At 40.7% G+C, this 24,525-nt stretch overlaps 1 long non-coding RNA gene across 1 annotated transcript; it reads left to right on the top strand.

Moving 5' to 3' along the window:
• The first annotated feature begins 4,384 nt into the window (after nt 1–4,384).
• Nucleotides 4,385–23,550, top strand: LOC103244127 (uncharacterized). Its single transcript, XR_012089076.1, has 8 exons — nt 4,385–5,253; nt 5,608–6,467; nt 7,626–7,803; nt 8,522–8,877; nt 12,745–12,871; nt 13,777–13,910; nt 16,412–16,582; nt 23,417–23,550. It is a non-coding gene; the product is annotated as an uncharacterized lncRNA (long non-coding RNA).
• Nucleotides 23,551–24,525: the final 975 nt, after the last annotated feature.

Genomic DNA, 24,525 nt, shown 5'->3' with positions numbered 1-24,525 from the left:
TTCATCAGCCAAAGTAACTGGGTGAATCGGGCATATGTAAGAAAACAGGGACTGGAGGGTACTGTCTTGCTGAACTCTATAGGGATAAGCCAAGGTCAGTGCCATTTGGTAGTTGTCTTGCCTAAATGTGGTTTCAGTATTAACAAATTTCCTTAAAAGAAGTCAGAAATCTGTATTATTATGGGCACTCTGATATTTAATTGTTTTTTTCATGTTTAGAGCAACAAAATAGGTCTTTGAACCAGATCCAATTCAAATTGTCTGGTTTGTAACTCCTGATTCACAAAGATACCTTTGCACTTTCTGTATTTATGATGCTTCTTTTATCTGCTTTCAGTGAGAACGACCATATGGGCCTCTATATAGTTGAAGCTTACTATAACTAACAGTAAAGAATCTTACTTACGAAAAGTAATAAAATACTTTTTCCTTTTTCTATAACACAATGCCATAGACCAGGTAGCTTATAAACAACAGAAATTTGTTTCTCACAGTTCTAGAGGCTGGAAAGTCCAAGATCAAGCAAGCTATCAACAGACTCTGGATCTGGTTCACACATGGCACCTTCTTGCTTTGTCCTCACACGGCAGAAGGGCCAAATGAGCTCCCTTGGGCCTGTTTGATAAGGATATGAGTCCCATTTATGCGGGCTCTGCCCTCATGACCAAATCACTTCCTGAAAGACCCTGCCTTCTAATACCATCGCCCTGGAGGTTAGCATTTCAACAGATGAATGTTGAGGATCACAAACATTCAGACCACAGCAGGGTGGTTCTCTAACATAACCATGTTCTGAAACTGGCCCCTGGAGGACTGAGCATTGAATCCTGGCCTGAACTGACCCTTAGGCTCTTGGTTCTGTGCTTCACTTCCCACCAGTGAGTCGATGGCGTAGTGGAATTGAACTCAAGACTCTGATTCCAAATCCTGTGTTCTTTCCTTCTTTTCTGTTCCTCCTTTTCTTCAAAATCCAGTGCAAGTATCCATTTGAGTTAAGCCTGGAGCACCACCGGTTTATAAGGAAACATCCTCTTTGGATCATCTTTTCATGGCCACTGTAGGATTTAGAAGAAATGCAGGACCTGAACTGAAACCAGTGTTGTCCAATCTCAGCACTGCAGCTAGTCTGCTTGGCAACCAGAGCCCAGGCACTGTAGCCTCTGAGACTTGTACTGCAGTCATTTAGAAAAATCTGTCTTGATCTGTTTGTCTCTGTCTCTGTCCCTCTCTTTCTCTTCACCAACATTGTCTCTATTTTAATTTTTGAACTTTAAAAAATGTTTTAATTATTACTGGTAAGTAAAAAAATTGTGCTAATGAGACACACATCTAGAAAAAGGTCACCTAGACCTTCCAAAGTGAAAATTGACTTCATGAAGAGCCAGCACCACCAGCTTTAAGCCCTGGACAGTGCTGCTAAGTGTATACCTTAAAGTGGGTAGGCATTAGCTGGGATCATTTGAAATACAGATTTTGATTCATTAGGACTAGGGTGAGCCTGGACTTTTGCTTTTCTTAGGAGCTCCTGGTGATGTTAATGAGGCTGATCTGTGGACCATACTGAGTAGCAAGGCCCTATAAAACTGCTACCTCATCTCTCTCTTCCTCTGTCTCTTCATCCTCAATTATGTTTTCCTTCAAACATCAACATTCAGAATAAATGAGAAATCATGTTTTATTCAATATATTTATTTTTCTGTTTTGTTTAAAAGTGACTACATTTTAGCTATACTACGAGTTAAAAAGACTTTCTGTGTGTGTGTAAGGAGGGATCGCTTTTCCAGGAATGAAAGTACCATTGAGACCATACTTTGCATGGTCCCAGATCTAAATGGCCAAAATAAATAATAATTACAATGATATTATTATTATTATTGGACATATTCTTTGTTAAGCACTGTATTAATGTTTAACTTAGTACATCTCTTTGCTTATGATAACCATATGAGTTGGGAACTGTTGCACCGATCTGAAGTTTATACATGACACATACAAAAGCAGGGCAAGAGACTCTAAGGAACTGGTCCAGGGTCACAAAGCAGGTACATGGTAGAGGCAGGATTCAGCTAATACCTGGGATTATTCAAAACTTCAAATCCTGTAGAATTTGGAGGTATGCCACCATGCAGACTGAGTATACCATGTCCTCAATAAAAATGACAGAGGGAAGTGTTTTGTTGGTATCAGCCCTAAGGCTTCTGGTCTTTTTTTTCTTGCTGGGTTTTCCAGAGAGTGTCCAACTTCAACCAGTTTTCTGGAGTACTAGGACAGGTATCTGGGTACCAGAAGTGACCACAACAGGATATAGCAAGGGAAGATTAGCCCAACCAGGAAGTAGACTGAACAGTTGAAAAGAGGTTCTCAAAAGGCATGAGGAGGGAAAAATGCATGACATGCATTTCCTAAATAACCCAATTGTTGGGGTTCTCCCATGCTGAGGGATTGAGGAGAAAATATGATCAAACCCTTGCTGAGGATTTGGCCATTGGCATGGCCTTCTGGTTAATCAGGCCGTTTCCTAAGTAGAGGCAGGTCAATACCATGGGCAATAAGGGTCCAGGTGATCCTGAGGGCAGGGCATTTACAGAGGCAGCTGAAAGGCCCTCTACCAACCAGGCGTGAGACAAATGTGATTCTCTGCCATCCACAACCAGCCCAGAGAGCCCATCACCACCAATAGTATTAAAAAAATGGTGAAGAGGGTGAGCTCTGGAGCCAGACTCAGCTATTAACAGGCCTGGGCCCTTTGGCCCTTGTGATACTCAAATTCTTCATTTGCAAAATGGTACAATGGTATCTTCCTGATGGGACCGTTGTGAGAATTAAATGAGGAATTATTTAACTATTGTAAGTGAACTAGAGATAATCCCTGATTTTCTTCACTATAATATTTCTGCACATAATGTTTCTTAATACAAAGAAGGGACCGAATAAATATTAATAGTTCTTACATGAATGATCAAATAAAGACCCTGCTCATAAAAGCACTTAGTACAGGGCCTGGCATAGAGTAGAAACTCAGAACTTTGCTAGCGTAAACATGAAATTTCACACAAGAGAAAGACTCATCAAGACTGGGTACTCTCAGGGAAACCCAACAGTTAGGAAATAATTTTATGATGCAAGCTAATGTTTAAATAATGCTTACTGTCTGTGTTAGACACTCTTGTAACCAAGCATTTAATATTCATCAATACACTAAAATCTCTAGGCACCCCGTGATGTACAGGGTATTTTTACACACCCACCCCATCTTGCAGATGAGAACACTGAGGCATAGAGAAGATCATTATGTAATTTAAGACCACAGATCTCATAAATGGCAGAACTTGGATTTAAAAACAGAAGGTTTGGCTCCAGGGTCCATATTCTCAATCACTGTCTACCATTGCTGTTTATTTATGAGACTTCCAGGGTGTGAGGACTTGCCTCTAACCTTGTACCTCTTTGAGCCTACCCTCATCTCCATTCTAGAGGTAGTAGGGCTTCTTGGAAAGAGAACCATGTTAGCAGGGAATTGTCTATAGAAATTGGGGAAGACCATGTGGGCTAAACTGGAAATGTACTTTTTCATACAAATGCTTTTTAATAATCAAGCAGAATTACGATTTATTAAAATTAAATTGTGGCTCCTTTTCCATCACAAAAACTGTATTTCTGGTTGTTCAATGGAAAGATCATACATAAAGAAAGCAAAAAACAGGTAGTATTTGGCAACACTGGTCATAAAAAAGAATAATGGAAATATTATTTTTTAACTAAAATAACAGTGGAAAGAAGTCGGAAGATGGTGTTTTAGGAAGTTTTAAAAATCTTTATAATCTTTGTTTTTTAACTCCATAATAATAAATATTCACAATATTTTAATAAAAATGTGTTTTTATAAAGAATCCTCCCACCATGGTGATAATAGAGAAACCTTGGTTATTGACTCTCAGTGACAGCTTATAAATGACATATAGAAAAATCTGAATAACCTGGAAGCTTCTTTTTTTTTTTTTTTCTTTGAGGTATATCCCTTCATCTGGCTCTGGATCCAGTCAATCCTACCTTTCAGAGATATCAATTTATAAATCACCTCTTCCGCATCTCATTCCCTTCTATCAATTTCTCCTTCTCAGCATTTTAATTTGACCAAAATCTCTGCCATCTTAAAAATACTACTTTTGGTCTTATGTTTGCCCATATTGCCCTATTTCTCACTCATACTGAATAATATTTTGTAATATTAAAATGTTTATCATTTAAAAATTATCTAACATTTTATAACTAAATTTAACTCATTTATATTTATTAATTGAACATCTATATACCATTGCATTGGTATCTTTCCTTTGCTAGGTACATTTTTTTTAACTTGACTGTTATCAGTGGATTGGATTTACTTATTTTTGTGTTTATATAGTAGTTTCACAGTTTTATATCTTATTTCTATGTTTTGACATTTATATGTACACTTTAAATCACATACATGGAAAATTACCTGTCCAGTGTATTTTGAGTCAGTCAGTATCCTCTGAGCAGGAAAGAAATGTTAGTATGTTTCACTCCTCTCCATTCTCACTTCCTTATCTATGATACAGTGACCTTTCGAAATTTCAATTCCAGAATCACATTAAAACTATTCACACTTTAGAAGCATTTGGCTTGGCTATGCTTCTATCCAACTTATCAAAGTGTGAATGAAGAGGTTGTATTAATTCTGCCTTCTTTTAAAGGTCTATTTCTTTTTTTTTTCCTTTTGTAAGGTTTTTTTATACATTTCCACTTATTATTTTTGTTGTATATATTTGAGGAGTACAACACGATATTTCGATATACATTACATAGTGAAATGATCACTACGGGTAAGTAGATTAACATATTCATCCCCTTCCTTATTTGTCTCTTTCTGTGGTAAGAGCACCTAAAATCTACTCTCCTAGAAAATTTTTAGTATACAATATTATTAACTATAGTCCTCATGCTGTACATTAGATATCTAGACTTATTCCCCCTATCTACTTGCAAGTTTGTACCCTTTGACTTATAAGGTCTCATTTCCTTCTCCTCCTTGCTCCCGTAACCACTGTTCTACTCTCTGTTTCTTTGTATTCAACTGTTTTTTTTTTTTTTTGATTCCACAATTTGACCTTATATTTTACAGATTACTTGTTTTCTACCCTTTCTTGTATGTCATTTTCTTCTACCATAGATGCTTTGGTAATTTTCCTGTGGTATATCTTCAAGGAACTCAAAGAGACTCTGTGGACGGTAAGGTTTCTGATTTCGTATGTGTTAGCAAATAGTCAAGCACCTGTTTGATCAGATCCACTGTCTTCTAGTTTACAATGTTATCTAGCCCACAATGATAGCTAAAGACAATCAGAACTTTAGCCTTTAAAGAGAAATGGCTTTAGCTTTTCTATTTTCAGGTTTTTATCTTTGGATTTGGTTCTGACATTTTATCATACTGTTTATAGGGGTGGGTCGTTTATTGCCATCAGTTTTTCTGTTGCTTAATGTTCAAAGGCCCCATTCAATTTAAAGATACTTTTTATTCTTCAGCTCTAGAAAATTTTCTTATATTATAATTATTTGTTATATAATTTTCTTCTTTCCTTCTAGAACTCGTTCTTGATAAACGGTGGAAATTTTGGATCTATATTCTATGCCTTTAAAATTATTTTTTTGCATCACCATGAGCCAGGATCATCTCCTCATCCCAAGATCCTTAATTAAATCATATCTGCAAAGACCTTTTTTCCATATAAGGTAATATTTACAGGTTCCAGGGGCAAGGACCTAGTATCTTTGAGGGTCCTCATTCAGTTTCATAAGGGCCCTTTTTGTTCCTTCTGATTGTAGACCCTGAAGTTGGAGTTTTATTATGTGCTGGAAGTCATGACGTTGTCCTCATCCATCTGATCCAACTTTGCTCGACTTTCTCACTTTCTCCACCCTGTCTCCTTTTTCCTGGCCCTTTTGCTTCCTTCTTCCACCCGTTCAATCTTTCCACTCACTTACCTCTTTTCCTTTTTCTTTTCCACTCCTCCTTTCTCTCCTTCCTTCACCACCTTCTTCTTTCCTCTCACTTTTACTTTCTTTCCCTTCCATCTTTGCTTTCTGCATTCTTTTTTCCTCTACCCCTCCTCATCTCCTCGGTGCCTCCCCTCCACCTTCTCCTTCCCCTTTTCCCATCCTCCTTCCGCTTCGCTTACACTATATTCTCACAGGTTGTCTCTGCCTAATATCTTCACAGCTCCAATCAAATATTCTCACCTTGAACCACATCAGGAATTCTTCATCATTTCTGGTTTGCTGAATTTATTTTTTGTTCTTGCTTTCTAGGATCTTAATTCACTTAATTGTAAAAAAGGAAAATCAATTTCTAAAGTCACATTAAGTTTTTGCAGGTTGGCCGGGCACGGTGGCTCACATCCATAATCCCAGCATTTTGGGAGGCCGAGATCGGCAGATCACTTGAGGTCAGGAGTTCCAGACCAGGCCGGCTAACATGGTGAAACCCCCTCTCTCCCAAAATTACAAAAATTAGCCAGGGGTGGTGGTGCATGCCTGTAGACCCAGCTACTTGGGAGGCTGAGGCACAAGAATCACTTGAACCCAGGAGGCAGAGGTTGCAGAGAGCCAAGATCATGCCACTGCACTCCAGCCCAGGCGATAGAGTGAGACTCCATCTCAAAGAAAAAGAAAAAAGTTTTTGGAGGAAGGAATAATATTCTTTACAATTTTAATACCTGGAAATGCCTTTTTATTTACAATATTTCTTTAGACTGTGAACTTCCCATAGCAAAGACTTTTCCATATTTGTTTTAATTTACTTAATGCCCAGCACATGGGGTTACTCTTACATGTTTCTGAAATGCATGCCATTGTGGATTGTGTGAAATGAAATGCATGTGGTTTTTTTTAACTGATCACTCAAGTTTATTAGACTGCCACGTCCCATGCAAAAAGAGGGTGCTCAGAAAGCCAGTGATTGGATAATAATTTGAGAATACTCAAGTTTCTAGTAGTCCTAGTCAGTTGAACCTAAAAATGCCATTAACCCTTTCTCAAAGAAGCAGATTGGAGGTGAGTAGCAGTTGTGTGGCTTTTTGGTATGCAGCTGTTCACTTTCAAAACTTAATTTAAAACAATAAAAAATGTACCTCGAAATCATTTTGTTTCCCTATTTATTTAATGTGATTTATTCTAAATGCGTTTCATATCACCATAATGTATTGGAGCTCAACCACCACCTGTTATTTTGTAGGGGAAATAAACAAGACCTCTCTCATCAGATGAGTTAATTACACTGACATATTCACTCCTCCCCAGAGATACCATAAACTAAAATGCCGCAAAGCTTTAATTCAAACAAGCAGGCTGGAAACAAGAGCTATTGCAGTGGTATAATTTTCTTTGGGAGAATCAAAAGCTCAACACAGGCTTGAACTTAGGGGGCAAGATAGCTGGAGTTGATCAAATGGAGGCTTGTCTAGGGTCGCATAATAAATCTGTAGGTGAGTTTAGCTTGAACCCATTTCTCAATGTTTTGGCACTATTTTCCAACCTTTGTGCTTCTGAGCATCATGTGGTCATTTTTAAAACTGTTTCATCCCGTTATTTCTCCCTCCCCTCAGGTGTTTGTCTGGGGATGGCTGTGCACCCGGAAGGCCATTCGCTCCATGAAGAATGTGAAGGAGGTACCTGGTCCTACCTGGATTCTTGGGTGTGCGGGCAGCAGCAGCAGCAGCCATAGTGAACTTCATCCTAAGGAAATTAAGCACGTGTTGCATGAGGCTGCTGTGGGGGTGCCAGGTCAGATTCTCCAGTGGTAGAACCTGAGATAAGGATTCATGGGCAAGGATTTACTGAGAATGTTCCCCTAGAAGAATTGTGTAGGGTGATGGGAGAAGCAGCCCAGGGAAGGGAAAGAAGCCAGGCAAGATGTGACTTCAGGCAAATCTCAGCCTTAGCCTGATCCTGTGGGGAGCTCAGGAGTATAAATCTCACCCCAGATTTTTTTCTCAACTGGCAGCAAAAGAAGTGGGTTTCATACTCCTCCTACCATTGGTCCCTGGCTAAGAGCCACTGGAAGAGGCATAAACTCCCAGACACTTTTGGTTATCTTCCCTGTAAGCAAAGCAGCCCTCATAGCCTGCAGCAGCTCCTTAAAAAGAATCACAGGTGTAGGAAAAAGCCCAAAGAAAGGGGGGAAGTGGGTATATGACCCACAAGAGACTGTAAGAAGGATTCAAGGTGGCGTGAGAGGAGAACAGCAGAGTCTGCTGTCCCCAGTAAGGAGTATCAAGTACTCTGTGCCTACAAGGTGGAAGCTGGGGGAGGACCCCCACCTAAAGGCAGAGTACCTACAGTCTATATAGATTTTAAGGACCTCTAAAATATTTGAGACCTAAAAACTAAAAAAAAAAAAAAAAAAAAATCATAATTGTAACAAAAAATTCACTTGAAATTAATGCATTTATTTATTCAACCAACATTTGTTAGATATTTACTAGGTTCCATTCTGTTCTAGGTGCTGGAGTTTCTGTAGTGGATAAAACACAAAAATACCAGACCTCATGGTGAAAAGAGAACGACAATAAACAAGATAAATTAGATCTATGGTGTTGAGGAGGGAGGCGGGACTTTAGTCTGGAGACTGGGTTCCGATGACTTCAGACCAAATTGAAGACTAGCTAAAACAGGGACCCGACGGGAGCAGCTTTCTCTAAGACACCTCACCCGTCTGCCATGTCAGTTTACCATTGCCATGGCAACACCCGGGAGTTACCACCCCTTTCCATGGCAATGACCCAAGGATCCAAAAGTTACCACCCTTCCTCTGGAAATTTCTGCATCAACTGGCCCTTAATCTACAAGTCATTAAAAGTAAGTGTAAATATGGCTGCAAAACTGCCCTGAGCTGCTACTCTTGGCACACTGCCCATGGGGTAGCCCAGCTCTGCAGGAGCAGTCACAGAGCTGTAATACTGCCGGAGCTATAACACTGACGCTTCAATAAAGCTGTTTTCTTCTACTCTACCACTGGCTCACCCTTGAATTGTTTCCTGGGTGAAGCCAAGAACCCTCATGGGCTAAACTCCAATCCGGAGTTGCCTGTCCTGCACCAGCATCTTATATTCATAAGTTCCATAAAGAAAATAAGGCAGGGGAGGGTCCATGGTGGTGTGGGCAGTGTAAGTTGTACTTTTAAATAGGGTGGTCAGGGCCGCATTCTCTGCTATACATAATGATTGCTGGGAACTTTTGGGCAAATGAGTAACTCAGAACTAAATAAGTAGCTTAATAAACAGTCTTTCCATTTGTTTTTCACAAAATACATTTTTAGTTCATATACAATGGAAGCAGGGTCACATATTATACAATTCCAGGGAGCTCCACTCAAAACTGGGCTTGTCAACATGGCAACCCAGGGAGTGAGTGCATTTTAATATTCTTGACATAACCCAAGGTGGTACCTCCTATGACAAGAATGGCCAGGATTACAAAAGTCTTAAAAGAGCCCTTCTCACTTTGGTCACGTAGCATTGCAGGTCTGCAAGTCAAATGACAGGGCACCCTAGGAAAAGTGGTGTTTGCCAACTGAACTCTTGGAGGTAGATTGATAAATCCACAAACCAATTTATTCATTTACAGCAGGCGATGTAACCGGCACAATAACTCAATCAGTCTCTTTCCTGGTATTGACTTACCTGAGGAACCAAATTAATTATCAGAAGGTTGCTCTGCTAAGTATGGAATTAGAAAGAAAGGAAATTGGATGGTCTTAAGGGATTGTTCTTACAGGCTTGGATAAATCCTGATAAATTGCCTTTAAAGAGAAAGGAATGCGCTGCTCTTTGAGAACCTGGCTCAGTTGTAACCACCTTCTCCTTGAACTCTGACGCTGACCCAAGTTTGTCATCCAAGGCTTTTAGTTTACACTTGTTCTTATATTACCTCGTTTCAAAAAAAAAATCTAAATTGCATTGTAAATCAATGAGATTTTAAGTGTGCTGTGTTCTGACTGTGTCCAGGGAGGTATTTTAATCTCATGGATAAATGGTAATCTTTCATCAGAGATAATTTCCTCTTTTTGATCTTTCTCTTTATTCCTTTGTCTGTCTTGCTTTTTAGGTCCTTTTTCTTTTTTCTCACCACCATAGCAAATGTCTCAAAAAACTGTGGTTGTAAAATATGCAGATAACAACCACGCCTTTATTTCATCATAGTGGTTAGGAGCACACACTCCAGCTAAATCCTGGTCCTTCTTGGAGGCTGTATGATCTTAAGTAAGCTCACTTTGCTTCAATTTTCTTATTTATAAAGTGGGGATAATAACAGCCATGTTATAGAGTTATTCTGATGATTCCAAAGGGCCTCAGAGACCTAGGATCCGCAAAATCAAAAGTATGTTCATAAAAATATTAAGGAGTATATTATGTTCATAAAAATATTAAGGAGTAATTAGCCTTTTCACTTAGTTGATTTTTGGAATAATGGTGCAAGATCCATGCTGGGTAGACAGTGGTGCCTCAGTATGACAAGTGGTGGCACCAACTGTGCTAGCAGTCTTGGTATTCTGCACCAATTGCGGGGGGGAAAAATGAAACTTAAGAACAGCCTTGATGAAGTAGTAACATTTCTTAATTTTATTAAATCTTGATTTTTTAATGTTCTGTGTGATAAAAAGGGAAGTGTATTTAAAGCACTTCTGCTATATAAGGTATCATGATGGTTGTTTCTAGGAAAACACTTGTATGATTGAATTGGGAGCTGAAGTAGACATGGCTTTCATAAAACATTTTTATTTGGAAAAATGACTGACAAATTATGGTAATTCAGACCTCAGAATCTGGCTGATTTTTTTTTTTGAAAATGAGCAAAATGAGTATCACTGCAAGGAAAACAGCAAGTGGTATTTGTTGCCAATTATAAAATCCTTATTTTCAAGCAAAAATGAGAATTTTGTAAAAGTTGAACCTGCCACTATGAGCTTGACAGCTTCCCCATGCTTAAATACTTTTCTGATAAGAATGGTGGTGATATGAACTATGTCAGTATCGGGAGTATGTTCATAACCTGCTAAGTCAATATTTTCCAGATGACCAATGTGTGATGTTACAAAACCATGCATGCATTAAAGGTCTATTCAAATTGCAAGATAGACCAAATGGATTTTAATGTAGCAGAGTATGAAAAGTCTATTGAATATGATTTCACATTCCACATTGTAGTAACCTTTAAAAACTTATTACCTGTTGAGTTTTGGTGTAGTATCAAAGAAGAAAATCCTTACTTATCTGAAAAGCTTTTTAAAATACTCTTATTTTTTCTAAGCACACACATGTTGGGACTGGATTTTCCTCATATACTTGCCTTAACCAGAACATATTATTACAGACTGAACACAGGGAAGGATATGAGAATGTAGCTGTTTTCTACAACTAGGCATTAAAAATGTACTTCTTACTAAATCTTTTTTGTTTTGGAAACTATAGTTATCCTTTTATAGGCATATGTTGTTTATATTAACATGTAATGGATTCACTGTCATTTATTATTAATTTATTATTTTAGCGTGAATTTTTAAATAAACATATTAAAACTTCCGCAGTTTTAATTTCTACCATGGCAAATGTTGATTGTGATAAGCCATATAAACAAAAACTCTCTGGGAAGCTCAATGATTTCTAAGAGTGTGAAGGCATCTTAAAGCCTAAAAGTCTTGAGTGTCACTGATTTAGAACATTGCTTAGCTCATAGGAAACGGCACGTAATCCTTAACACTTTTATCGGCTAATTCTTCACACGCCTAGAATTACTTGTTCCCAAAGTATGTATAATTTTAATAAGAGTTAACTTTTATTAAAGATTTACTTTGTGTGTGCCAGACACTGTGCTATTTGCTTTGCATGTATTATCTAACCTAACTTTTAATAAAATGTGATGAGATAGGTACCAATGTTAGTTTTGTTTTATAGATGAGGGAAATGAAGTACGGAAAGGTTAGGTAATTTGACCAAGGTCACACAGCTATGGAATAGCAGAAATGAGACCCCAGGCAGTCTGATTCCAGACTGCCCCTCATGACTTTTTTTCTATGTGAGTTGTGTTTATATTATTTCCCCATTTAAGTGCTCTGAGTCCCTCACCAACTTGATTGTGGGATCAGAGTCCATTCCCCTGACTCAACCCAAGCAAGTCTCCCCAGTACTTTCTAGGAACTTCCAAAAGAGTACCTCTCTCATGGAGCCACAGTGAAGTCTGGTTACCAAACGAGTTGAAGTTTTGCCATCACCTTCCTAATGATGCTCTTCATATATAAGCTATTACCTCACAACATCTGGGACACCAACAAGTGCTGGTTCTATCAAGACTGGCTATATAATTTGCAGGATCCAGTGCAAAATAAAAATGTGGGGCCTCTTCTTTAAAAGTAAGTCTGCAGCTGCAAAGCATTGATCAAGTACAGAGTTCCATGTGAAGTGCTCTTTCAGTTGCATGCCTGGGGAATTGGCTCTGGGTTCTCTGCAGAGACGGGAAATACCACAGCCTTTCTGAATCTGTCACAGCTTGTGCCCCTTGGGCATGAAAGCAGGAGCCTCATGGCCCCACATACTTTCTTGTGAAAATGGGTCCTGCAGCTTCCAGTCTTTGGTCCTCTAGCCAGAGACCATCGAATCTAGTACACAGGGATGGAGGTGCTGATGCCTTGACACTCGCTCTGCTATCTTGTCTTTCCTCTCCTTCCAGCAGCAAAACCAAGCCTTTGTGCTCATCTGTGGTTGTGACCAGTTGGAGAGACATTAGGAGATGAGATACTGTGTTCACTCCTCACAGCTGAACCAGGGACCTGAGATATTCCATCACTATTCTATAAGTGAGTAAATTTAATATGCAGAAAGAACTGAGAACTTTTTCTTAAAAGCATGAAGAGCAAGACTTTGTCAGGGTATAGAGAAATCAAATTATAGAGAAATCAAACTATTGTTTTCTTAAGCCAAAGAATGACGCTAACTGCCTTATTTAACCAAGCCATGGGAAGTATAGAGCAGGCTGGTTTCAGACATATATGGATCTAGGGCCCTTAGCCCAGTCTGACAGTCACTATGAGAGGCTTATCCTATTTCTCTGACTGGCCTTGACTTCAGACCCAGAGCTATCCCTGGACCCATCACTGTGGCCAAGGGAAATGGTGGGACCATTGGCCCAGATTGTGCCCACTCATGTGGTCAGGAAGCGGGCAGGGGTGCTATGACCATCTCTCACCCTGGTGAGATGGGAGAGTGGAGTAGGAGCCATTTGCCCCCGAAAGTAGTAACTATTCTGGATAGAACCTTTATGGCAAAGCCATGGTTCTTCTAAAATAACCCTTTACAGGAATGTAAACCTGAATGTGGGCAGGCAGAACAATGAGAGCCAGGAAATAGGATTCAGTTTAAGAAAATCTGGTTGATTAGAAACGGACATCAGGTGAGTGCTGATGCTTATATCTTCCACAGCAAAATTTGGGAACCCAGATAAAGTGAGGTCCAATCGGTAGAACCTCGCCATCCTGAGAGACACAGGGACTGATCCAGTGAATAATGCTCATGTGTTAGGATTTTTGGAGTTCCCACCAGTGGTTTTCCAGTGCCAGGGTATGAGAAGATAGTCTCCATGTCCAAACTCACAGTTTCAGAACAAATTTCATCAAGATAAAGGTGAAAACAAACCATGACCTGGGAATGTTGTCCGTGAGATCACTATTGCAGAATTTATTTATTGCATACCCATGTCTTACAGCAAAAGGCAAATATGCAAAGGACACTCAGGTATGAAAATCACCCCTCCTCCGTGAACTGGTGGCCTGTGAAAGAGGAACCCAGAGAGGAACTGGCATTCTTCTATTTCTATATTTCCTTCGTTTGGCACCAAAGGTAGTATTTTTGCAATATTTTGCAATATTTTGTCTATATTTGTTCTCCCAACACCCAAAATGAAGGGAGCTGATGAAGCAGAGGCAACCAGGAAGTGGGGAGGGTCACTTTCTTAGGGATGGGTGGAACCAGTGAGAAGCTGTCTGATTTGCAGTGGTTCAGTGATTTCTTAAAATTCTTTGCAGGGCTGACCTATTTCTAATTCCTCGAGCCTATAGTCTGAAAGGTCATTAATCTGGGCTCGGCTCATGGTGCTGAGGCTTAAGACTTCTAGTTCTTAAATGCCAAAGGTGTGTCAGGTTGCCTTTTGAAATGCTGGTATCTCTATTCAGGCATGCAGTGGTTAGTAGAGAGGTACATCAGCACTTCCTTTTGTCAGGGAAGCATTCACCTGACCAAAGGAGCCACCTGTGTTTTTACTTTTTTTTTTTTTTTTTTGCCATTTGGATCTTTGCCATGGATTCAGAAGACAAACCAATCTCCCCCACACACTTTCTTTTTTCTTTTTTTTTTTTTTGTCAAGTACAGGGACAAACAGGTATGTGTTTGCTAATGGGTGACAGCATCAAATGTACTTCCTGAGAGTCAAGTTGGAGGAAAACATGGAAAGGATCAATTTATTCTTGTCACTTTCTGTCTCCTCATTTTCTATAGAATGAAATCTGAGCTCTTCGTTGTTACATATGAGGTTCTTTCTGGTCCTCTTTCTGCTTCCTTCACTGATCTTCCTTCTTGCCTCCCCCCAAACTTACCTTTGACCTCTAAGAACCAGTCCTGTCTCGGTTCACATCAGGGCCTTTGTAAATGTCATTCCTGGCTTTCTCACCTGGCGGATTCCTGCTGACCTTTCGGTGGATGGTTCTTCTTTAGGAGGCCTCACCTGACTCCCCAACCCTGAAGGAGGGACTTCTCTTTGGTGTTCCCATAGCAACCAGTGCTTGCTGCAGGAACGCACTTCCTCTGCATGTAATTGCTTGTTTACTTGTCTTTCTTCCCTATTATGCCTTTTCTTGTTTCTTTCTTTTCCTCTTTCTCCTTCTCCTCCTTCATTTTAATGCATTTTCCTTGCATGAAATCCAAACATCATAAAGAATGCCATCCTCCTGGGCCACGCGTCAGATCTCTTTCATGTCTCTCTAGACACACTTACCAGCCACTTACTCCCACAGTGCGCTGGGAGCCTGACCTTGGGGTCTGCTTTGACAGGCCTTTTCCCCTCCAGCTTGCTATTGGGCTTGGCCACTAGGGACACAAAAGAAGGTTGGGGGTGGGAGGGAAAGGGTTTGATGTATGCGTCCCCTACTTCCCTCCCTGCCACATTCCCACCGCTGATTGTGTCACTCTAACTAAGGCTCTAGGTCTCCTCAGGTGTCCCTCTTCCTGCAGTCACCTCTTGGGCTCTGGTGGCACTTTTTCTTCTTGTCCTGCAGGCCTGGGCTGGTGAATGGTTCCTGCTTTCACTATTCCAGACGTCCAGCTGTGTACCTTGCTGCTCTCCTTAAACCCTGCCTCTATGTAAGGTGTCCCTGTGTTAAAAATTCCTTCCACTACCCAGGGTACGTGTGCATTCCATCATGCTGAGAGCCTCACTGATTCTTATAATCACTTCCAACCCTAGTCCTTGCCCCTTCCTCGAGTTCACCCAGTTATAACTATGTCTTCTAGAATATCACAACCCTAGATGCTGGCACAGTATCACACACATAGAAGGAGTCCAATAAATGTTGACTAAATGCTATTATTGAATCTTGGGCTCCCAGGAGAAGACGGGCTAAAAGTTGCTAATTCCAGCCAAACACTCATTTCCTCTGCACATCATAAAGATAAAACAGGATCACAGTTGTTAGAGTGGAAAATTCCCTCACTGTTAACGGCAGCAAATAGCCAGTATGTGTTCCAATGAAAGACTCAGGAATGGGTATAAAAATAATCCACTGTATACCATCAAAAATTGAAAGCACATTCTTTTTCTTTGAAACAGTTTCGGCTTGTAGAAGCTTTCACTCCAACAACCATCCATCTAAAACTTCTCTCCAAGGGCACAAGTAAAATGCAACTTGTTTCATAATAAGTCCCAGGAGTTTACTTTAAAGACATGATTACCCAGAAGGCAATGAGAACTGTCTACAATTTCTTCTGTTTTAAGAATATTTCTATCCTAACGAAAGACAGGATAGCACCAAAGTTTCACTGGAAATTTTGGCTTGTGAATTATACAGGAAATAGAAATTTTGCATATCTGTGATTGATCGTGGATTGGACCTCATTCCCCCAATTATAGTTGCTCAACTATGGAGCATAATGCCCCATCAGAAGCCCACCTATCTGTCAGATTAGCAGTAGGCCAAGCTGTAAGCTGACAGCCTTTATTCTACCATGGTTTCATTGCTGGAATCAGTGACTGTTTCAAAACCAAGCTGGGGCATTGCATACTCAAGTCATTATTATAGCTACTATTAGCAGTGCCTTACCAGGTACTTTGCATGTCTTATCTCACCCAGGCCTCCCATCAGCGCCATGAGGGGGATGCTTTTAGCATCTCCATCTCACAGATGAAGACACTGAGGCTTAGCCAGATGAAGGGGCTTCTCCAGCTGAGTGGTGCAGGCAGTACTTCCTTTGCAGCCTAGGTTCCTTCCTTTGCAGCCACGTTTCCATTCACCTGGATGGAGGTGAGTCAAACTGCCTTTGGGAACCTCCAGCTTCCTGCTGGGCTTTGCCATTAGGGGCACCAAAGAAGATTAGAGCGTCGGAGAGAAAGGGTTTGCAAATTTGCAAATATGCAAAATTTCTATTTTTTGTATAATTCACAGGCTGGAATTTCCAGTGCAACTTCGGAGCTATCCTGTCTTTCTTTAGGTTAGAAATATTCTTGAAACAAAAGAAACTGTAGACAGCTCTCATTGCCTCTGGGTAATCATGTCTTTAGCATAAACTCCTGAGGCTTATTATGAAACAAATTGCATTTTATCTGTGTCCTTGGAGATAAATTTTAGATGGATGGGTGTTGGAGTAAAATTGAGTCTGGACTGCCTCTCTTCTTTGGTACCCACTTCTACTCTTGTACTTTTCTCATTGTGTTGCATTGGCTCATACTCAAAGGCAAAAAAAAAAAAAAAAAATTGGCACAAGCCACATTTGGTTCACAAACTACTTGCCCTCCAAGGTTCTTAAAGGGTGTGAAATTTTGCTGGATCACGCTTCAGAGTTGCTCATAACATTTCTGATTTTATTAACTGCCTCACTCCCCCATCTTTTTAGGTCCTTGGGTAAAACTCCACGAAAAAAAAAAAACAATGACCCATTGACAGCAATCCTCTGACTGTAGCTTTTTCTGTTGTCTTTAGATTCATGGAGTAGACATTCAACTAAGCAGAGATCCTCCTCCAACCCCTACTTCTTCCCTCTCACCACACATTCCCATGCCTGGCTCTTCTTTACCTTTGAAATGTCCTCGTTATCCGCATTAGTATCAGCTGGTTCCATTACGGCACAGATGTCCTGACATGGACATTCTAGGGATTTATTTCCCCACCAGGCACCGGTTTGGTAAAGTTCTCTTTATTCCACAACGTGAGCACTGTTAGCATTTTGGTCCTGACAATTCTCCGTGGTGGGGGCCGTCCTGGACATTGTAAGCTGTTGAACAGCATCCCTGGTCTCTACCCATGAGATGCCAGTAGCATCTCCAGTTGTGACAAACAAAAATGCCTTCAGATATTGTCAAATATCCCCTGAGGCCAAACTAACCCCTAGTTGAGAACTACTGGTTTAGTGAATGACAAGTGGGACCTGACAGCAATACAAGTAACTCTGCACATTCTTACACATCAAGGCTCCTTGGAACATGTTCAGTGGTGACTGTGAGTCTCTCCCAGGAGCAGGGGAGTTAGAAGCCCCCAGGGTGAGGATCCCAGGGTTTTTTTTTTTTTTTTTTTTCTGAAGCCCTTTCATATTGTATGCCTATAGTAGCTCAGGGTCTTAATACATTCATTTCTGCATGGATGGGGTTTCAGGCTGCAACAAGATCTTGTAGGGACACTATCTCTGGCTATTAGGTGATCACAGTTCTGTGCATTGTCTCACCCAGTCCTTACAGTAACTCCAAAGACAGGTTGTATTATGATCCTATTCTACAGATGAAGGAACTTAGGAAAGTCACATGTCCAGGTCATACAGGTAGAGAGTGATGGAGCCAAGACTTGAGGCGAGGTCTTTTTGATTCCAGGTATGGATTGGCTGATTACAACTGTTTCTTTGGTGATAAGAGAGGGTACTGGGACTCCTCTATTTGAGAAAGAAATGCAGTAAGTGAAAGAAATGATGGAAACTCAGATGCTGGACAACACATCCAGGAGGCTGGCTCCTCTCCATCAATAAACCAAGAACAGTTGCTTAGTGCTGTCACTTCAGAAAACTGACTGAGAGGCCAGATAATGATCCTTTCTTCTCCGTATCTATCTGCTAGTCTAACTTCTCAGTTCCATGTTCTTCTTAAGGGGCAGAAAGGCTTTACTCAATTGTACTATTGCTGTTCAATGAGTGTTGCCACCTAGTTTAGGTACAATCACAACATGATTTCATTTCATAAGCTATGTGAGGGCAGGACAATGTCTGTATTGCTTGCTGTTTTATTCTCAGCACTTGGGGCTCTCAATGAGCATTTCTGAAATGAATGAATCCATGAATTAATGGATACATCAATCTTGAGAAAGGGTAGGTAAATTTTTACTTTTATTACTTTTCTTAGATTTTTAATTCATGAGCAGGAATTAGTGATGGGTTTCAAGGTGACCAAACTTAATGTGGTACGTACATTATTGAAGTGGAATCTTAAAAATCTCTCCTATCCATTATATGTACTGAAACATCACAATGTACCCTATAAATATGTACAACATTATGTGTCAATTAAAGTAAAAGGAAAGAAGATATATACAAAAGGGTAAATCTGTGTTTCCAATACACATCTTTTGGATGACAGCAGACCATAATATGGCATTTCACAAAAGCAAGACAAAACACAACAAAATGATCTGTGGGTACATTGACTCATGATTAAATAACACTGACACTCCTAGTAGGAAATATTTGCCCATTGGATTTTCTTTAGGTCCTTCTGTCTGGTTGGGGAGAAAGTCTCAGTTGGTGCTAGTGTAGTCTTTAACATCACACTATCACTTGTTAATCTCCCTCTTTGACAAAGGAAGAGCAGACTTCAGGCTCAGACCCTTCAACAGACAACAAGTCCAGATAGAATTTTATAGCATTTTAATGTTTATATTGTGACATAGTCAAGTTGGTCATCTATGTAAGGCAAAAGACACTTGGTGTTTTACATTTACGGTTTTGGTAAAATATTTCCCTTTTATATAAATCTAGTAGAACAAAAATGAAGGGAAAATTATTGAAAGTAAAGCATTTCATGTCTTTATAATGGTTGTTGCATAGACATGGCAAACATTTTTGATGTGGTCCACAAGTGGATGGAATTTGAGAAATACTGTCACACCTATTAAGAACAAAGAAGGAACTGGTTTTTAATCCTAAATTTACACCTTGCTAGAAAGGTGGCCTTACAGGAAATTCTTTAGCTTTTCCAGGCCTTGATTGTCCTCAGATGGAAATGGGGATGGTATGTACATAATAGTTTTGTTATAATATTTTAATGAGACAATATGTGTAGAATACTTTATTACCTGGCATTTAGGAATAACTCAGAAAATGGTTGCCATTTGTTGTTTAGATCTTGTTTCCCCATGAGCTGATGCCATTAAAGACTGACAGTAATACCAGGGAATGAAAAATATGCCTTATTTTATTTTCAGATGGTCTGGCTTGATGATATCAAACCTGACGTGGCCTAAAGAGACAGACAATGGCTCTTGCTAGCTAATTATTGTCAGATGGATCAGCAGCCGACCAACACTTCTAAAACGATTGTTTTTGGCAAATGTCCCTCAACATTTTCCTGGTATATAAATAATGATCCCTTGCAGAAAGTCACTTCCTTTAGTTTCCTTGGTGTACGTTTCACAAATGGTTTGCTTTGGCAGGTTCTCCAGGAAGTCACTTTATCATAGCTACAGGTGGTTTATGAAGAATTCATTTTGGTTAAGGAGGACACCTGATTACGCCTGCCTTAAACATTTTCAGGCCATAACTATTTGGGAAGAGTTACATTCTCTTGGGTCTTGACCATCTATTCTATGTCTTGGGGCAGATTCCGAAGGAGATTCTGGGTAAAGTCTGGAAATTTTGGCTTTGGCTTAACTGGGTTATCCTCTGACTCCCATTCAAGCTTTTTTGTTGTTGTTGTTGCTCTCTCCCTCTCCGATCATCTGATACTCCAAGAGTAAAGTCGAGTAACCAGTGTTGGTGAGATGGAACCAATTGGTGAAAGAAAGAGAGAGAGAATTTTAAAGGGCTGTTGATCAGGAAAGACATATGAGAGGGTGAGGTAGCTTGGAGAAAGGGAAGGGAGTGGTGCTTGGGGGAGGGCACCTGGATCCTGGGGGCCCATTCATCACCTTTATGGGGGCAGTAGATAGGAGGGTAATGTCAGAGGATTGCTTAGTATTTGGATACATCTTCTTAGGGGCAACAAATTCCCTCTCCTCCCAGCAGAGTTCTACCAACAGACCAAATTCATTAGCACAGAGGTTGACTGCTGTCACAGGGACGCAGTATGAGCTTGGCTTAACCAAAAGAGAAGCTCTTTCTTTCTCTAAGCCTAGGACTGCTGTAGTATGGCAGTACCATAGTATCAGTCATCCAGCCCCTTTTTACTTGTTGCTTCTCTGTTTTTTGACAACTTCCCTGTTTGGCTCAAAATGGTTTACTACCATACCCACATTTCAGCTAGGGGGAAGAAGTAAGTTCAGAGGGGTGGGCAAGGTCCTTGAGAAGCTATGTTCCAGAATTTGCACACATCACCTCTCTTCACAACCCTTACAAATACTTACCAAGCACTTCAGCCTCAAGCACAGTGAATAAGGCATATTAGATTTCTACCTTCAGTTTAAAAGGTCAATGAACATTCTTCAGGGACTACAGTCTCATTTCCTTGCCCACAAATATTTATCAAATTTTGAGAAAAACATATTCATTGTTTCCCATATTCATTGTTGTACGTGAAGAACATTGCTGAGTTCTGAGTGCTGGGCTAACAGCAAAGACAGTAGGCAGATCCTCCCTGCAGGGAACATAGTCTGCTGAAAAACAGTAATGAACAAATATGTGAGCAAACAAAAAAAAGAAATTGCAGGCAGGGCATGGTTGCTCACATCTGTAAGCTCCACACTTTGGGAGGCTGAAGTGGGAGGATCACTTGAGCCCAGGAGTTCAAGGCCAGCCTGGGCAAGATAGTGAGACCCTGTCTCTAAAATTAAAAAAAAAAAAAAAAAATCAAACAATTAGCTGGGCCTGATGGCACATGCTTGTGGTCCCAGCTAAATGGGAGGTTGGGGAAGGAAGATCACTTGAGCCCAGAAAGTTGAGGCTGCAGTGAGCCTTGTTGGTGCCACTGCATTCCAGCCTGGGCAGCAAAGTGAGACTCTGTCTCAAAAAAGCAAAACAAACAAAACAAAACAAAAAACAAAACAACAAAAACAAGTAATTGCAGATTGTGGCGAGTGTTTTGGGAAAAAAAACCCAAACTGAATGCTTAAAGAGAAAAGAATGAGAAATCATGCTGTTTGAATTGATGGCTTCCAAAGCTTTTTGAGGCAGTGTCATTAGAAAGCTTATCTTTGAGAAGGAGGGAGCCAAGTGAAATTCTGGGATGTTGGAATACTATACAGCAGTGAAGATGAAAGAGTCACAGCTGCATGCAACCATGTGGATGCATCTCAGAAGCATACAGTTGAGTGAAGAAAACATCGCCTAAGACTATATACACTATGATACAATTTTTTATAAACCTCAAACACAAACAACCAAGTAGCATATTATTTCAGGATGCATACATATGGAATAAAACTAAATACAAAAAAGACATGAGAATAATGAACACAAAATTCCGAATAATGTATACCTGAGTGGGAGAGAAGGAGAAAATAAGAGGATATTCAAGATAAAGTGACAGTTTTAAAGTTAGATTGTAGGTTCCTGGATGCTAGTTTTGTTGGTGTGCTTTCTAACTTATACACGTGTTAAATGTATTTTTGAATACATTTAACAGTGCTTAATACAACATGTTTTAAAAACATAGCAGAGGGGCATTCAACTAAGTATCAAGGGAGTCCAGGCGGACAGTGTAAACTGGTGAAGTGGCTGAGTGGGTCCCTGGGGAACACCAGAGCACCTGCCTCGTCTACAGGGGCGCCATCGCCCAGTCCCTGCCTAGGGTTGCCATGTGAGCTTGCAGGCCAATTACCCAATAACATCCATCCAGAACTTCCGATTTTTCTTAAGGAGCCTCACATCTGACATTTGTATTTTTACAAAACACTATTCCAATGCTGGCAATGATTCCAAATTTCAAAAACTCTGTGGGGGCAAACGATACCCTTTGGGAGGCATACCAAGTCTCAGCAATAGAGGCAGTACTTGGAGGCCTATACTAATTCCATGCCCACTTGCAACAAGAATTCCTAAATGTATTTCTACCATACTGCACTGCTCGAGTGCAGGCAGGAAGGAAACCCGTCCCCTCTGAGTTCCCAGCGTGTGCTATTTCCAACCTGTGGCTTTGCTGGGTTCCTACACTTCTCTCACTTGTGAGCTCTCACCTCTAAGTCTGGAATGTGTGAAGGTGGTGCCAGCGCAGCTGAGAGCGGGCGGGCAGGAGCGCGGGCTGTGTCTCCGCCCGAGAGCCTGATTTCTGCATAGCACCCTCGCCCCCAGCCTTCCAGGCCCAGCTGTGCATGGTATTTGCAACACTCTTATTTTCCCCTAAAGGGCCATGGGGGAGTAATGGGTAACACGCAGCTAGGACCATGCTGCTGAGATCTAATGTACATCGTCTACTGTTGGGACTGAACACTTTCCATACAAGAGTATGCAGACCCCAAGGGACATTTGGCAATATGTGGAGATATTTTTATTGTCACAACTGGAATGGGGGCACTGCTCAGATTTGTGGGTGGTGGGTTGTGGGTGGAGGTCAGGGACGCTGCTAACCATCCTGCAATGCACAAGACAGCCCCCCTTCCTCACCCCAACACTCCAACAAAGAAATATTCCACTCAAGATGTCAATAGTGAACAGTGCTGAGGCTGAGAAACTCTTTTCCCTCTGTCTGCTCCCACCAAAAGACAAAGGTAAATAAAGCCACGGGCTGCCCACTCCCTGTGAGTGATGAAAGGTGTGTGTTGGGGGTGGGGTATGGTGAGGGGTGTAACATGAATTTAGAAGACATGCCCTTTAGCTAGAGCTGGGATTTGTGGCCACTATTTTGTTTTTATTAAAGCGTAATGCTCACAAGCAGAAGAGGAGATTTGTTATTCTAAAGACAGTTGCACACCAAAGCGTGCTATTGTATAATCTGGCATTTTCCCCACTAGGGAGCTATGGTGCATTACTCACGAGTGACAGAACCAACGAGCTTCATCTCCCAAGAGGCCGGTGCATCTGTTTAAAAAGAGCAGGCGCTATGCAGAGCCGCCCCCACCCCACCCTCCATGGCGGAGTGCAGTGGGGGAAGGTAAGCTTCATTTCAGTCACTGTGAGGATGAACCATGCATTGATTCTATGCCCGCCCCACTCCCACTCCCCAAAAGGAGAGGGTCGAGTCCAATCGTGTTCTAGTAGCAGGACCCCAGGAGAGGAGGCAATTATTCTAGGCTTCAATTCAATAAATATGATTAGAGAAGTCCTGACTGTTTCTGTACCTCAGTTTCTCAGAAGAGCTATGCATACTAGGGCCAAGAGCTTGGGGCTTGGGAGTCAGCTGGTTGTCATCAGTTTGAATGCAGGTTCAGCGCTTACAGTGTGTGCCCTTGGGCCCTGACTTCTCCCTGAGTCTTAGTTTTCTCATCTAAAAAGTAGGGATAGTAATGCTTGTCTCATAGGGTCACAAGAGACAAGGATTATAAAGCACTCAGCACTTGCCAGGTGTGTAGCAAGGATCATTCTAGTATTCAGAGATAAAAGGAAGTCAACGCATATTCCCTTTGCACCTCGCGAAACAGTTGGGAATTGAAATGAAATTATGGATGGGAAAATACTTGGAAAACTTAAAAATGCAATTTCAGTGAAATGTAATGAAATCAATGTAAATATCAATGCAAATAGCCATAGTGTTTATTGTGCTGATCCTAATAAAATAGAAACATTATTACACATTATAATTACAGCGAGTTAGAAGTGGAAGAAAATTAGGTCTGCATTAGTTTAAACCTTCTATTTTATAAGGGGAGAAATTGACTTTAGTGGCAAAACTTGCACGAATCCCAGCCTGGTGCCCTTTTTCCACTGCCCACAGAGTTTAACTTGTAATTTGGCAACCAGTTAGAGCATTGCTGTATCAGATGGAAGGTCTCTAACTTACAGACATAAGCCTCAGTTTCTTCATCTCTAAAATGGACATAATAATGAAACCCAACTCACAAGGTAGTGATGAAGAGTGAGATCATGCAGGTCAAATGTTTAGCAGGCATGCCTAGCTCATGAA

Source organism: Chlorocebus sabaeus, chromosome 2 (assembly GCF_047675955.1).
Source record: "Chlorocebus sabaeus isolate Y175 chromosome 2, mChlSab1.0.hap1, whole genome shotgun sequence".
Classification (NCBI taxonomy): Eukaryota; Metazoa; Chordata; class Mammalia; order Primates; family Cercopithecidae; genus Chlorocebus; species Chlorocebus sabaeus.
Note: the sequence above shows the minus strand (reverse complement) of the source record. Positions and strands in the feature narration are given on the sequence as shown.